This window comes from Dermacentor albipictus, chromosome 5, assembly GCF_038994185.2.
Source record: "Dermacentor albipictus isolate Rhodes 1998 colony chromosome 5, USDA_Dalb.pri_finalv2, whole genome shotgun sequence".
In the NCBI taxonomy this organism is placed as follows: domain Eukaryota; kingdom Metazoa; phylum Arthropoda; class Arachnida; order Ixodida; family Ixodidae; genus Dermacentor; species Dermacentor albipictus.
Window position 1 is genome coordinate 29699341 of NC_091825.1, and position 14786 is coordinate 29714126.

Sequence of the window (14786 nt, forward strand, 5' to 3'; positions counted from 1 at the left end):
GACATCTTTTAGACATCAAATAGCTGCTTGCGTGTTTCGTGGGGAGTCTCGGGGCGCAGGAAGGGTCTCTGCGAAGATAACCTTCTGCGCGTATACCACGCGTTCCTTATGAGTCACATTAATTACGTCACCTCTGCCCACAACTGGACGAAAATAGAAAAGACGAAGCTAAACGCACTCATGCGCAAGAGCATCAAACAGGTCTTGGGAATTCCACAAACAGCAACTACAGCAAAGGTTGACCGGCTAGGCATGCACAACAACATCGGCGAAGTGATCGAGGCTCAGACTATGGCGCAAATACTCCGCCTATCCTCGTCCAAAGCCGGTAGGCTAATCCTAAATGAAGCCAATGTCTCCCCTTCTCCCTATCTCGAGCACGCGATTACCCTACCGAACGAAATTGGAGACAAATACAAAGTCTCACCGTTTCCCAGAAACGTCCACCCACAACACAACGTGGGTAGGCGCCGGGCTCGCGGCCGCGCGATTCTCGACCGCATCGACGCGGATCGTGAAGCCACCGCATTTGTGGACACGGCCCAGTACGGCAGCACATCCACTTTCGCAATAGCGGTCGTGGACGGCAACGGAATGCTACGATCATCCGCATCGGTTAAAACGAGCACCAGCGCTAAAGCAGAACAAATAGCCGTAGCCATCACCATGGCAGACCCCACATTTACTTATCTCTTCACGGACTAGCGTGCCGCAATTCGGGCCTACGAATGCGGCAACGTATCTAAAGAAGCAGCGCGTATACTACTAGCGAGCTCAAAAGAGAGAAAACGGTGCCTCTCCTGGTTCCCCGCTCACATGGAAAGACATTCACCCACAAAAAGCTAACCTCAATGAAACGGTCCACGACCGTGCGCGAGAACTTGCCCGCCGCGACGGTCTCGATCCCGGCCTCCGAGGGGCTGGACATTCAGTTTAATGACCCGCTGCTCACTTACCAAGAAATCACCTCCCACGATCGGGAAGGCAGAACCAAATTCCCGCTCCCACACGCCAAACTCGAACGCGCGCAGGCGGCCGCGTTTCGATCGAATGCTACAAACGGACTCGTATCCGTCACGAGGCCTACTAAGTCACTATTACTCAGAAATCCCGGCAAATTGCCAAGACTGCCCAGAACTTTATTGCTCACTCTCGCACATGCTATGGCAATGTACCGCGTTACCAAAGGGCCCTCTCTCCAGTGAGCCCGAATGGGAAGAAGCCCTCAAAAGCCCGGACCTCAAACTCCAACTCAAGGCCGTCCAGAGGGCCCAAGAACTGGCGGAGCGTCACCACGTTCCCGTCCCGACTTGGGCGTCGCCTGCGGTTTCTGCCGGAGGAGTTCCCCGCGTAGGATCGCCAACGCATTGAAACTCCTCAGGACTTTAATAAAGTTATTGACTGACTGACTGACTCACGCATGGTGCTGGCTGTTTAAAAGTCCCACTGTCCACATTTAGTTGTCTTCGGGCACTGCGCATTCGCGACGTATTTCGCTGCAGTGTGTCTAGAATTGTTTATCAAAAGAAATTCCTGCATTGGCGTTTAGTTTCAGGCAAGGGCATATACGCAGCCAAGTGCGAAGTCAGGCGAAGTGCGGGGTCAGGTGCTTTTCGTCTGGCCGGCGTTGGGCGTACCCGGTGGTTCTAACGGGTACGTTGCGTTCACCCAAATAGCCAACTTATTACTGATTTGGCTTGGCTCCCGTTGGATTTTTAAAAGGCGGCGGTAGTGCGTTTTAGACATTTCTTGAATTTCTTGTGAGCGTCTGTGCAACAAGGTGTAACCTTTCTCTATGGTGAAAACTTTACGAGGTGTTTCTGCGTTGTATGTTCGATTTAAGTGGTCTTCGCTGCCGTGGTTAGTTTGTTTGGCTGGTTAGTACATGTGCAAACGGTCTTTTGTGATGTTCTGGAGTTGTGGAAGGTCGTCGCCCCTATTGCAAGTACTTGCGTTGTCGCGACATCATTCGAACACTTTACGATCAGAGCAGAAACAAGTGCTGTAACCTACCCCGGTTATTGTGTAGGCGTCAGCTCTCGAAGTATTGGTCAATGCACGGTGGGAGCCCGTTTTATCTGCGGATGCGTGCTTGCACCAACTCTGACGAAACTCTGATCATTCGGGACCTATGAAAGCAGTGCTGTGTTGTTTTTGTGCCGTGCTTAGTTCGCCTGTTTACATACTCGCTTGAATGTGTGCTATTGTGGTTTTTAAGTTTTCCCCCGTGGGTCTGTACCAGATACCTCACATTCAGCTGCTTGTCACCTGTGGTCGTTTATAACTTTGCTGCAGAATTTTGTCCTTAAGTCGAATAAACTTTGGAAGGAAATCGTGAAGCTTTACTCCCGGAAAGCGCTTGTACGTCCATAGAATTTACAGTCCAAATGCAACACATATCCTCATTTAAATTTTAGAAGAATTTATAGTTTCCGTAAATTGAAATTGCAGATAAACAGAATTCAATAAATTGAAGATTTCTATATGCACACCAAATAAGTTCTGCAAAGTAAAACGGTTTGTTACATTAAAGTTCAATATATGGAGGTCTAATTGTACAATATTGATTGATATAGGGGTTGATTGGATACAGGGTGTGCATATTCACACGCCTGGTTCCGTAGTCATTTGTTACGTGCCGCTCTACTTGGGCAATAAACCAAGCAACAATGTTAATGTTTTCGAACTGTTCATATATCGGGAGCACACCAAGAAGGTGATCTAAAACCTCCAGGCATATGGTGACTTTCTGTTCCGAAAGAAAAAAAAGTAATAGTAATAATGTGTACAGTGGCATAGCAGAGTAAACAAACAAAAAAGCTGTCTTTTTAAGACAATGCTACATTTTTTTTCCTAATTACAGCAGCTGTGCAAGGTGTTCTAGACCAGTTAGGATATTTGAAAATTCAGTGTGATGGGCCAGTCTGTTTCCCTTAGTGTTATAATGGCCTCATATTCTTGCGAAGTTAATCATATGACTTCTGTATCCTTACTACATTGAACTCCTGAAATGTTTTATTCCGGCCACTGCTCCTCATCCACCATGCTGCTTCTGCTTAATAGTTCTCAAGGCAATTATATTGCCCTCCTCTCCCTATTATTCAGGCAGAGAAACAGATCCACATGGCCATCACAAACTAATTTTCACTTGCACATGCCCTGACGTTCAAAACATTGCAGTTGAGCTGGAAGCTAGAATCAAGCTAGAAGCTAAAGGGAAGCTAGAATTAGCACTAGTGAAATGTGAAGGTTGTTAGCAAAAGTGCCCACAGTGTGTGAGGCCACAGTTTATGCGAAGATAAAAGTTTTGAGAAAAATTGTATAAATTTTGCAGTTGATATTGTTTTATTAATGCTGCTCTTGCTTTAGTTATCCTTTTTTTTTAGTCACCATATGTGTTAAATGTCACAGCATTTGATATTATAGCATTGACATATATCAGTGGGGTGGGGGGTCCTCATCTGGATAGTTCATTTCTAATGCATACACTTTTTTTTTTATTTCATCATTCATCATTACTACAGAAGGAGGTCCCGGAGTTACAAGAACTGTCAGGGGGACCTCCTATTAGTAATTTAACATTGCATGAATTAATACATTTTGGCAACATAGCAACGACAGACATCAGAAAACACGAAGTTAATGAAAAAATAAACAAATACAAAAAGTTGCTTATAATAATTGAAGTTCAAAATACAGCAAATAAAACAGATACAGCGTATGCATAAATAAATATGTGGTAATTGACACGTTAATGAAACACAGGAAATGACACATGTCAAAGAACACGGGGTTATTGCAACAGATAATTAAAAATAAATATATGCTTACAATACGCAAAGTACAAATGTTATATAAGCTATGCGACAAAAAATTTGAAATGTCTAAGAAAGGATTAAAAAAGAAGACAAAGGAAGATATAGAATAACGAATAAATAAAGGCTGTCGATACAATAGGTAAGTACAGAGTCATTGAAAACTGCGAGATATATTTGTACACAATATATATTTATAGTAATGAATCAGTAGCCAGTAGTGTCGTTAGTAAATATTTCTTCGTCTCTCTCCTGAATGTTAATGTTGTGCGGCAGGCTTTAATATGGGGTGGTAGTTTGTTCCAGTATTTAATGGCCGTAAAAAGCGAAGTAAACATTCCATAATTAGTGTTTATTCGAGGGAGTAAAAAATTGTTGTTAGAGGAAAATCTCGTATTGTTAGTGTTGGTAAGAGCAGAGTTATTGAATGCATCTGAAATTATTTCATGATTTAGTGTGCGGTACATTAGTAAAACTAATTTGAGCTGGAGCATGTAACGTAATGGTAGTATTTTTAAGGAACTGAAAATTGGTACTGCATGTGACATGTAACTGGAGAAAGTAATGATCCTTAAGGCTTGATTTTGTAAATGCTGTAGATGTATTATGTGCGAGCAATATGTGTTTCCCCAAACTGAGATGCAGTATTGCAAGTGACAGTGAATAAATGCGTAATAAAGTGAAGTTCTAACGTTTTGTGGAAAATACGAGCGCGTTAGGATTAGTACTCTTATTCCAAAGGCAATTTTTTTTGAGACCATGTCAGCATGCAAGTTAAATTTAAGTTGGGGATCAAGTTTGACGCCAAGGAAGACAACTTCATGTGCAGGTGAGAGAACATGGGTTTGTAAGACGAGGGGTGGCGCGGGTGCGATGACGCGTTTATGTGTATGAAAAAGCATAAACTGAGTTTTCGAAGGGTTGATGTGAAGTTTGTTACTTGTGCACCACGCAGATAAGTTGCTTAGGTCAGAATTTAGTCGTTTTATTACAGTATTTATGCATTTGCTATGAGTGAATATAGTCGTGTCGTCAGCATATAGAATAGATGAAGTACTGGTTAAACAGTGAGGAAGATCATTAATGTACACCAGGAAAAGTAAAGGGCCTAAAAGTGAGCCTTGTGGGACACCCCTAGTGACTGGTTTAGTACGTGAAAGTGAACCTCCGAAATTTACAACTTGAGTTCTGTTAGTCAAATAACTGCGGATGAGCGTAAGAGCTGGGCCACGAATGCCCAGAGCTTCTAACTGGGCATTCTAACTTCTAACTTTGCATGGCTTGTTCACGTTGCCAACACCTACTGTATTACTTTGCTATTAAAACCTTCACAATTGTTTTTCACACATAAATAAAACAAGCAGTCTAAAAATGCTCCTTTGTCTCATGCAATATAGCGCTCCTCTCAACTAAAGCTGTATGTTCTCGAGACACAAGTTGACAGCTACATGTTAGCTGCAAAACCTCTTAAATTTGCAACAATATTGAATATACTGAGACAAAAAAGCTATCTTGGTGAACATAATGCTGCAGATGCTGACCAGCACATGAGTAGTGCTTCTTTTATTACAAACATTTAATCACATTGCACAGAGTGTGTACCACTTAAATCACAATAATTTTATTGAGATATTTTTGTGTCATTTGCATGTGGCAGAAGCAGGAAATAGTAAGCTGACTCTGCCTTAAAGCAAACATATGCATGAGAGAGCGCTTAAAGCATTACTTGTTCAAACCGAGGCTTTGGTGTCTAGATTTCACGACGAAGAGAGTAAAATGTGAGGTCACTTACCCTGTATTCTGAAACCATCTATGACTGGAAGCTTCATTCCACTGAGATGAGCGCAGTGCCACCCCTTGACTGAAGATGACGCTGTGTTTCACAGTAATTGACATGAAGTTTAATTAAAGCTAAGCAACCGCCTGTGTCAAGGAGTGGGGCTGCTGTGCATTTGAATCCAGGTGGAGGGTTGAGCGGAGAATACAGAAGTTAGTCATCTTTACCGATCCTTGAGCCTCTTAAGAGATTTCCTACAACATCTAAGCTCAGCCTTTCTGTTTTCTTACAGCATGGTTATTACAGGTGGTACAAAACATTCCATTGTACAGTTTCTATAATTCTTTGGGAAAACATACATCACCTCACTAAACAGGAATAGGCTCAATAGGTTCACTGGTATCATCTATAGTGTTTCCATCCAAGACCTATTGCTATTACAAGGCATTGCAGACATTCAGTGACGTAGCCAGAAATTCATTTCAGGGAAGGATTCTCCACTGGTCACTACCACTCCCCCATCACCTCTCTCTCTAGCACTACATAAATGTGTGGAGGGTTTTACATCACACCAAGACAAACTCCTAGCACTCCCCGGACAGGAATGCTTTAGCAATGAGGATGCACATTTTTACGTTGCCAAAACTTTGCTTAACTTCTGACAAAAGTTTTTCATTGCTAAGACTACGCCTAAAATTATGCTATCATCCTTGTGCTGTTTTTAAAAATGACTATATTAAAAATAACATTTTGTTTACAAATTGATGTATTTATATAATGTATATTATGACCTTGTTGTTACATTACTTAGGAAAGTGAACTGTGCTAAAAACATGACAGCGCTCAGTCTTGTGTCTTCTTGTTTGCAGCCCAGACTTGTTGCAGCCCAAGTAACAGTGAAGGTCAGCGTTATTTTCTTACCAGATTTGCTAGTGAGTGGTTCAGCCATGGCTGTGTATGGAAGAGAGCGGGCACTATTTTGCAAGTCGCCTATTACTTAATTGCAGGCATTATGGGCATGCTTCCCCGACACCTGCCTATTCTAAAGACTGAAGCAGCAAGCACAGCACATGCTATGACAGGGTAGGTGAATCTCAGCTAAGGCAACTGGCCACAGCTATCTGGTGTTGAGCGATCGAGCAGTGATGAGACAATCCCCCTATGTTCCATAATTTTTCACTTCATTCTTGATGCCCTTAATGCGTGTCACCACCCTAGCCCCCTTACTGTATCATCCTCCCCACTCCCTGGAGCTCTCTGAAACTCTTTTCAGCTAATCACTGTCCCACTTTTCAACATTCACGGGGTTGTTGAATGACACAGCATTCTATAACATTCCTATATTTATGTTTCTGTGTGGACATCGAAGCCATTCACCTAGCTCCCATAGTTTGTTGTGGTGGCTTCTTAGCTTCCCTGGTCCAGCACCTCGTCCTTGATATAGATTTCCGCGCGCAAATCAGCATTCTGTAGGCCTTTCTTTCTTGTCCCGTTTTCTCTCCATTTTTTCATTCTTAGCAGTGTGTACAAACTAGCCTGAGAGCAAGCTCTTCTGAAGTTTATTAGCATAATGAAAGTCAGAGTCAATGGAAAGTAAAAGAAGAAAGAAGAAGGTGGGGGCAGTGTTTTTTATGAGTTTTCTAAACAAGCAAGTTGATATAAGTAAGTTGTATAATAGCAAGCACCAAGTATGAAAGAATAAAAAACACATTTGCACTTCTCGTCTGACGAAATTTACTGTGCTTTTACAGAAATGAAAATCATTGAAAAGGAAGTAAGTGTTTACGTTGAGATACGAGCACGTAATCTGTAAGCCTCGTAAGCTTATGTCAAGTAAAACAACATGAAATCCTGAGAGATTGAGCTTCTTAAGTACACGTGTTATAATAGGAACACCAACCTTCTTCAGTATGATAAAAGCACTGTAGATCAAGGTTCTCCACGTAGTGGAAACATTGTTAAATCTGTTAAGATGTGAATGTGGGCAAGTTGGTAACAAAGTTCTAACTTGCTAAAGCACATTACTGTCCTCATCGAACTAATGACTATAGTTTCTTGTACATGTGTCTTGATCATATTCAGCACAACATTATGCATTTTTAGCTTTCTTTAATACATTCTGTAGCCCCTCAATGGATTCAAGATGCTAGAAACCTATGTTGAAAAAGTGCTTGCCATTAAAAAAGACAAGAAGTCAGTTCCTGTGTTAGAAATATTTATTAGTTATAGAAAGGCTAAAATTTAGTATGAACATTAGCCATGTCTTGAAGTTTTCATCCTACTCATTTTACAGTTGAAGCTAGCTTGCTTCTCAGGTTACTTGTGCTTAGAATTAAAGCACAACAAACAGATGAATGGCTTGCCGGGGCGTTATTCACAGAAAGTGGTCACTTTTCTCACTCTCTCCATAGAGTTTGGGCTACTGCTGGTACTGTTGGCCGCATAGCAGCCAGTGCAGAGCCACTGAGTGTCGTGTGCCGATGTGCCAGTTTTTCTTAGCATGTGGACACTTCTCCCACGAGTTTCTTCGATGTTGTCTTGACGAGGGCCGAACAGTGAATGAGCCAGTTCATCTTGAAATTTTATAATTGGCGTAGAGTTTCCTTCAAGCATGCCACGAATGTTCCACGCATTTATGATGACACATCCAACAAGCAACTCAACAGCTACCTTTCTGTACCACTTGAGTCCTTTTCTAAGGCAGTTGTGGTATAATGTCATTTGGTCACTATAGTCGACGCCCTTTTTTGCTGCATTGTAATCGAGACCGGCCTGATGTTTCATGATTGGTGCACCGTCCCTTGTTTTCTTCCCACTGTCCACCAAAGTTGCTTCATATTTGGCGACAGATGTGAGTATCAGAACAGACCTCTTGTCCATCCACTTCAGTGCCTTCACTCCATTTTTGGACTGAAGTTCGGTAACACTGCCATTTGCAACCTTTACTTCAGTGAGATCTTTTGGCAGCCCTTTCCTCACTGAGCGAACTGTGCCACGAATGAAAGTGTCTTCCTTTAGAAGGCGAAAAGTGAGCGGCAAGCTCATGTAGAAGTTGTCTACGGACAGCGGGCACACAACTTCCTTGTAATTTTACAGGAGTTTCAAGCATACATCTTCGGCATGTCCGATGCCAATTGTTCAGTCACACTTTCCGGCATATACATCAACCTTTAGCCTGTAACCGTCTTTGGTACATGCCTTGAACAGCCTGACTCTGTAAGAACGAAAGTCTGCCACACCATGGCACTATTGTTTCATCTATCACAACCTCCTTTCCTGGCTCAAGCACAGTGGCAAAAATTTTGGTTCAATTTCTCTACCAGAGGATGGATCTTAAAGACATGATCCTGCAACTCTGCAACCAGTTAATTGTCCGCAAAATGCCGGAACCTCAAAAGTAGGGAGAAGGCGATCACGGCTCATATTTTGATGAATGAGTTCAACACCATACAGGTTACTTTTTGCCCAGTAGTGACTCGGGTAGGAAGATGGACGAGATTAATACAAATTGGTATTCCAACAAATGCTTTCGTTTGTTGGAGATTGGTTTCCATCTAATTTTTCAACTTTGATTTAGATTTGGGAGTAGGAATACGGAGGAGACCAATACAAATCAGTATTCGAATAAATGCTTTAATTTCTTTGGCATTGGTTTCCGTCCAATTTTTCAAGCGTGATTTAGATTTAGGAGTAGTTGACTTCAACACTTGTGTGAACCTGTTTGTTTCATTGACCATCATTTGCCAAATGTCATCCGTAATAAACAGTGAACATAAAGATGGGGCATAACAGCTAGATGGCAACTGAATGATAGTGAGCGGCCTAGAGTACGTGTGGTGTCACACTAGGCGAAGTGGTTGTTGCCGGTGTCCATTTCTCTAGAGATGGGCTGAGAGAAATGAGAGCATTGTGTCCTGAATCATTCACCTCAGAATCATCAGTCAGGTCTGACTCTCCATTCGACATGCTGGCTGAGGTCTGTGATGGTTCGTAAACACTATCTTTGTCACTGATTTCACTGTCCACTGCTGAAAATCTGACACTGAAGCACTTGACTCATCCGCTGGTGATCGCGAAGTTGCTGGTGCATTCTTCTGGCCCAAAACTAAGTTTATTTGTTTCCTCTGCATTGTGCTTTTTTTTTCATCCGTAAGGGGCATGAGGATCTATCTATTAGACACGCTGAAAAGTTTGGGAGTAGCAAGAAAAATGCAGGTACTTATTCCAATGGCACGTATTTCAAAGACTGCTGCGAAAGTTTGCAAGAAACCCAACTGAGAAATGCGCCGCCACTCCACTCTCCGAAACAAACATGCCACCCCATGTCCAATGCAATAAAAATATATATTAGTTGCAATTTCAAACCTCAGATGGCAACACAAGAGCAAGAATTCTTGCGTGTGGGTCACTGGTGAGTCACGCCACACACAGCATAAAAACGTTTTCGTTGAGTGCATCGTGGATTGCCAGTGGTTCATAGCATTTAACATCAGTCTACTGGCTATCTATAATCTCACACAACAAAAATCGTACCTCTGAGTTAAAGTGTCATAATGTTATCGCAGCAGCAAGCAGATGAATGCCCGTAACTTTGCTGCTGCATAGGAGCACAGGCTGTGCTGTGATGGCACTCAGAGTGACACGTGACTTAGATTCAAGGCAGCATCAGTTATTTGTTGAATCTGTTGCTGCAGTGAACGAATTAAAGTTTAGAGAAATAATGAAAAATACAACCCGAATGTCTGGGTGCTTTTGTTTTACTTCGCACTGTAGCAAGAGAGATGAATTTCCGTTTCGTCTCCTTTTCCCGACGTTTGCACGCGCGCAGAGAACGAAACTATACGTCATTGTCTACATGTGTTCCAGCATTGCGATCATGAATGCTCTTTTATCCTCTCGCGTTTGCCTCAGTGCTGGGGCACTGACTTATACCGCTAATCACGTGTTCTCGTGTAGAGCGCGCACTATCGTCCGCTACAGGAAACGAGACAAGCGCAACAGCTCGCGCGACACCGTCACCGGAAGTGTGCCGGTGACGGTGAAACAAAGAAGACGGCAGGGTATTAGCCCCGAGAATTAGGAGTGGCGCCCTCTCGCGAGTGACGTCACGGCCAGGACGCCGCTCGCTCCGGCTCGCTCGGCTGCCGCGCGCGCTCGTTCCCTTCGTGTACGCTTGGGGTATGGGTGGCTCGAGCCGTACGTATTGAAGAATACGTCGGCTTCTTTCAGCTGCCATACCTTAACCACAGTTTCTTCTTCAAAAGCGTGTGAGTCGAGAAACTTTGCGGCTTGGATATCGCAAGCTAAGTAGCGTTAAAGGGGTCTACTCGGTTTTGAAATGCATATATGCGCCGTGTCTATCGGTAAATTTTGACTAAAAAAGAATATCTGCAAATTCAACGCACGAAGTTGTGTATGATGCTTCGCTAAACACTTAACATTCCTTTAGTATTTAGTTATGAGAGGCATTGCATTTTACGTGGAAGAAAAATTTGGTAATTGGCGTCAACATGTTATCTGATTTTAGAAAGACACTGCCCAGCGAAGCTCTCATCATGATTCCTATTACTCTGGTGTGTTGTTCTATTCAAATATGGCCATTCATTAATGCGTAAAAAAAATAGTTAGGCGCGCATTTCTTATGAAAAAGTTTGCTGCTACTTTCATCCCCCTCTGAAACAGGCCTCCAAAAAACGAATTGCTAATGGCTGCTAACACGACGGCGCGTCGTGTAGAGTATTTACATAGTTAATTCACAAACACCATAGTAGCAATCACATGAGAGAAAAGTTTCGTTGTTAAGATCGAGAGCCACTCCATTGAAAGTGATGAAATGTTTCATAGTGGCCCTTAGTAGCCTTTATCGACAATATGGCACACCCCCGATCACGTAACGGTAGCAATCGACTGTCCGTACGGCGAGGCACGCTATGTTCGCGAAACCCATCAGTTCACTACAACTTCGAATTAAAACCATAAAGCATTTTTTTTTTACAGCGCCAACTAGAATGGCTAAAGTATTCTCGAGCTACTACACCGCAGCTTAGATTTCCTGTATACAAAAGGAAAATTCAAGCACCTTCTGTCTCACCATGTCTCGATCCAGCGTTATTCAATTATACAAACGGATAACTATTCGCTTCGTCGGTACATAAAAGAGAACCTTGCAGGCAAATTAAGTTTGCTCCAATCCAATCGCAAACATTCATAAAGAAAGCACCACAAGCCTTGCATATACTTTCACTTGATTTCTGACCCTCCACCGGGGGAATTTCGATATCTTCAATATGTCCCATACTACTAATCATTGACGCTTCGACTTCTTTCTGGCTGCAGCTATGCGGTCCAGCAGGCACACTTCACTAAAAAAATTGGGCCGAGCAGCCTGTGTCAGTTCGCCAAACAGATTCGTCATGTATATTCCTCAAGCAGCAAGCACCAGTAAATTTCTCAAGTGAATTTGATTTGATTTATTAATTTCCATTTACACACACACATGTACAGAGGAGTGGTAAGTTGAGGTGGATGAGGGAAAAAAGTCGCACAGACGCGGCTTGAGGTAACCTCACCCCCTTAGGTACAATATGGCTGCACGGGGTAACACATCAAGCGCCATATAAATTACATTTATATAGTGGCCATAAAACATTGCAGTTATACAATATATGAAAGAACAGTGAAATATTTCCACAATAACAATGCAAAACAGACTGCGGCATTGAAATAAATAAATGATATACACTTGGAAATATAGACAAAAAAAGAGGAACATAACTTACATTATTAATCATTAACAAACGCGCCCTAAAGAGGTGAGTTGAACGTGTAGCACGGAAAAGGAAATATATATTGGTACATTCCTATTTGTACTCTGTAAATAGCTGTAAGCCTTCATTAACTTTACTTCAAATTTCCGCCGCTGAAAAAAAAAAATAAACACGTGAAGAACCGCCTAATGTTGACAAGCAGTTAAAGAAGCAAGTGAGGCGTGTAGAATCTAAGCTCCAGTATAATTCAAATCCCCGTGCTACTGCCGAGCGTTTATGTGAGGAAATGCAAAAATTCGGTATTATACCATGAACTACTCGTCGTGAGCAAACCTATTTTAGCGGAATAAAATCAACGTAACTGCTGTAGAAGTCATATATAGCCAGCTTTGCGACATACTTGTTGCACCGCGGCAGTTATGGTATCATAACTGGATTCCTATAGGCTATGCTTTTGCGATTGTCTATCCGCGCATGAAAAACCCGCAATGGGCTGGTCTGCGTCGCTTCGGCTGGCACTGTAGCGTTGCCTTCGAGAGCTGCATTGTTGTCTAAGAAATTAGCTCTTTGAATAAATGTTCGCAAAGAAAGACGTCGTAAAAATATATTTGAGACGACCACCATAAGAATACAAGCAGAGAGAACGAGGGCGAACAAACGAAAACACCGCAGAAAGCGCCCGGACAACGCCCGAACTGTAGCAGACGACAGGCGCGAGTACTTGCCCTGACGTCACGCGAGCGGCGCTCGCAGCGCCGCCCGTGTTCGTTCTCGGGGCTAATACCCGCCGCGACCCCTCGGCTCCGGTATGGGAGAACGCAGTGAAGGAAATTTGCTTACACAGGCGAAACGGGGAATGTCGAGAGAGTGTTTATATAGGCGGCGACGCTCGCCTCCTGAAATCATGCGTTCGCGGCACTTCAATCATTCTCTATCTGCTGTTAATGAACCAATTTGAAAAATGCTTGCGGTAGAACACTTCTTAGAGGGCACGTAACAACTTTCAGTGTATAACCAAAATTTGTTATGTAGCCTGTGAGGGGCCCTTTAACTCTTTCGTTACCACGCCTATTCAAATCGATCACCGGTGATCGATGCTTTAAACGGCCGATTTCGACATGTTGGAATCGTTTCTCGTGCAGCTAGTGCCATCCAGTGGTTAGTCTAGGCAGTGCACTTGTAGAACCAGTTTAAATTTTCCCGCTCTGGCGACGTTCTGATTTTTGATGCGCCTTTTTGAGAACTAATGTGCGCGTGTTGTTGCAAAAGGGGGCGTGGCGGCCGCGCTTGAGAAAAAATACTGCCACTCGTGGTAATTCAGCATTAGCGTGAAATTTTTGTGATCAAAAGGCTCCCAGCAAGTCAAATATTGAATCATATTGTCGGCTTTGTTATCTGGCGGCGTTGAGTGGGGATAATTACCCGAAAATGACGCCAGCTATTCACTAGTGAGCTTTGACTTGGAGTTCGGGTCGTTTTATTCCACGAAAACGCATTCCTGAAGGTCCGCCTCATGTCCAACATGTATTGGCAACTCAAATCAACATTAGGGGGCGCTGCGGAGCCTGACCCGGTCTGGCTACACTGTGCAGTATGGCGGCTTTACGGAGGTCCCCGCGTACGCTTTCCTTGGTGAAAACATTAAGTTTGTTGCACTGCGATGTTAATTCGCGCTGTTTTGTGGGGGGAGAACGGGTAGTGGACGTCGAGCACCTCATTTTAGTCGGCACCAGTGGTACAAAGAGTAATTAAGTAGAAGTGGTCGCGCGTGTGTGCAAACCTACGGCGTGACAGCGGACCCGCACGAGATTGTGGTGAGAATCGCCGACGCATTCCGGGACCCATCGATCGTGGAGGCAAAGTGTTCGTGCACTGCTGGATTGTCGCAAAAGTGCAAGCACATCTCGGCTGTTTCTCCTGGCACCTTATCCTGGAACATTTGGTGTAGTTGTCAGTCCCTTTAACGTTTCGTCTCTACATTGCGTTTCAATGCTGTTCATAGTGCAAAGATCGTAGTAAAGTGGAATGTTCATGTGCGTGCACCGTTGTAAGCAGAAGAGATCCTATTATGTGCCGAACTGCAACTTAGCTTCACCTTGTGCTGTGGCGCTTGGGGTTACCTATCACAATACATATCCTGCTTTTTTCTTTTTCTTTTTTTTTGCCGACATGACTGTTCGTTTCCTATGGCTCATACGCTATTGTTTCACAATTTGTGCTCGAGCAACTGCGTGATATCAGTGGCGACTCAGGCAGAACTCATGAAACCAACTTTTGTTGTCTTTGTTAGTGCCCTTCTTAAAGGGGCCCTGAAACTGGCATGCCGCATGATATAGATACCACGACCACCACAAGCTCTGTTCGCAGGACGATCAGACAGCCGTGTGTATTTATTGGTCTCAGTAAGTGATGTAGCTCCAGGCGTCC

The 14786-nt window shown here is 43.4% G+C and overlaps 1 long non-coding RNA gene across 1 annotated transcript in view; it reads left to right on the forward strand.

The window, feature by feature from the left end:
- The first annotated feature begins 1748 nt into the window (after nt 1–1748).
- Nucleotides 1749–14786, forward strand: part of LOC135913838 (uncharacterized) — a 33168-nt gene continuing 20130 nt past the window's right edge. Inside the window, exons 1-2 of the long non-coding RNA XR_010568130.2 lie at nt 1749–1877; nt 6462–6494. This is a non-coding gene — a long non-coding RNA (uncharacterized lncRNA). The remainder of the gene's footprint in view (nt 1878–6461; nt 6495–14786) is intronic.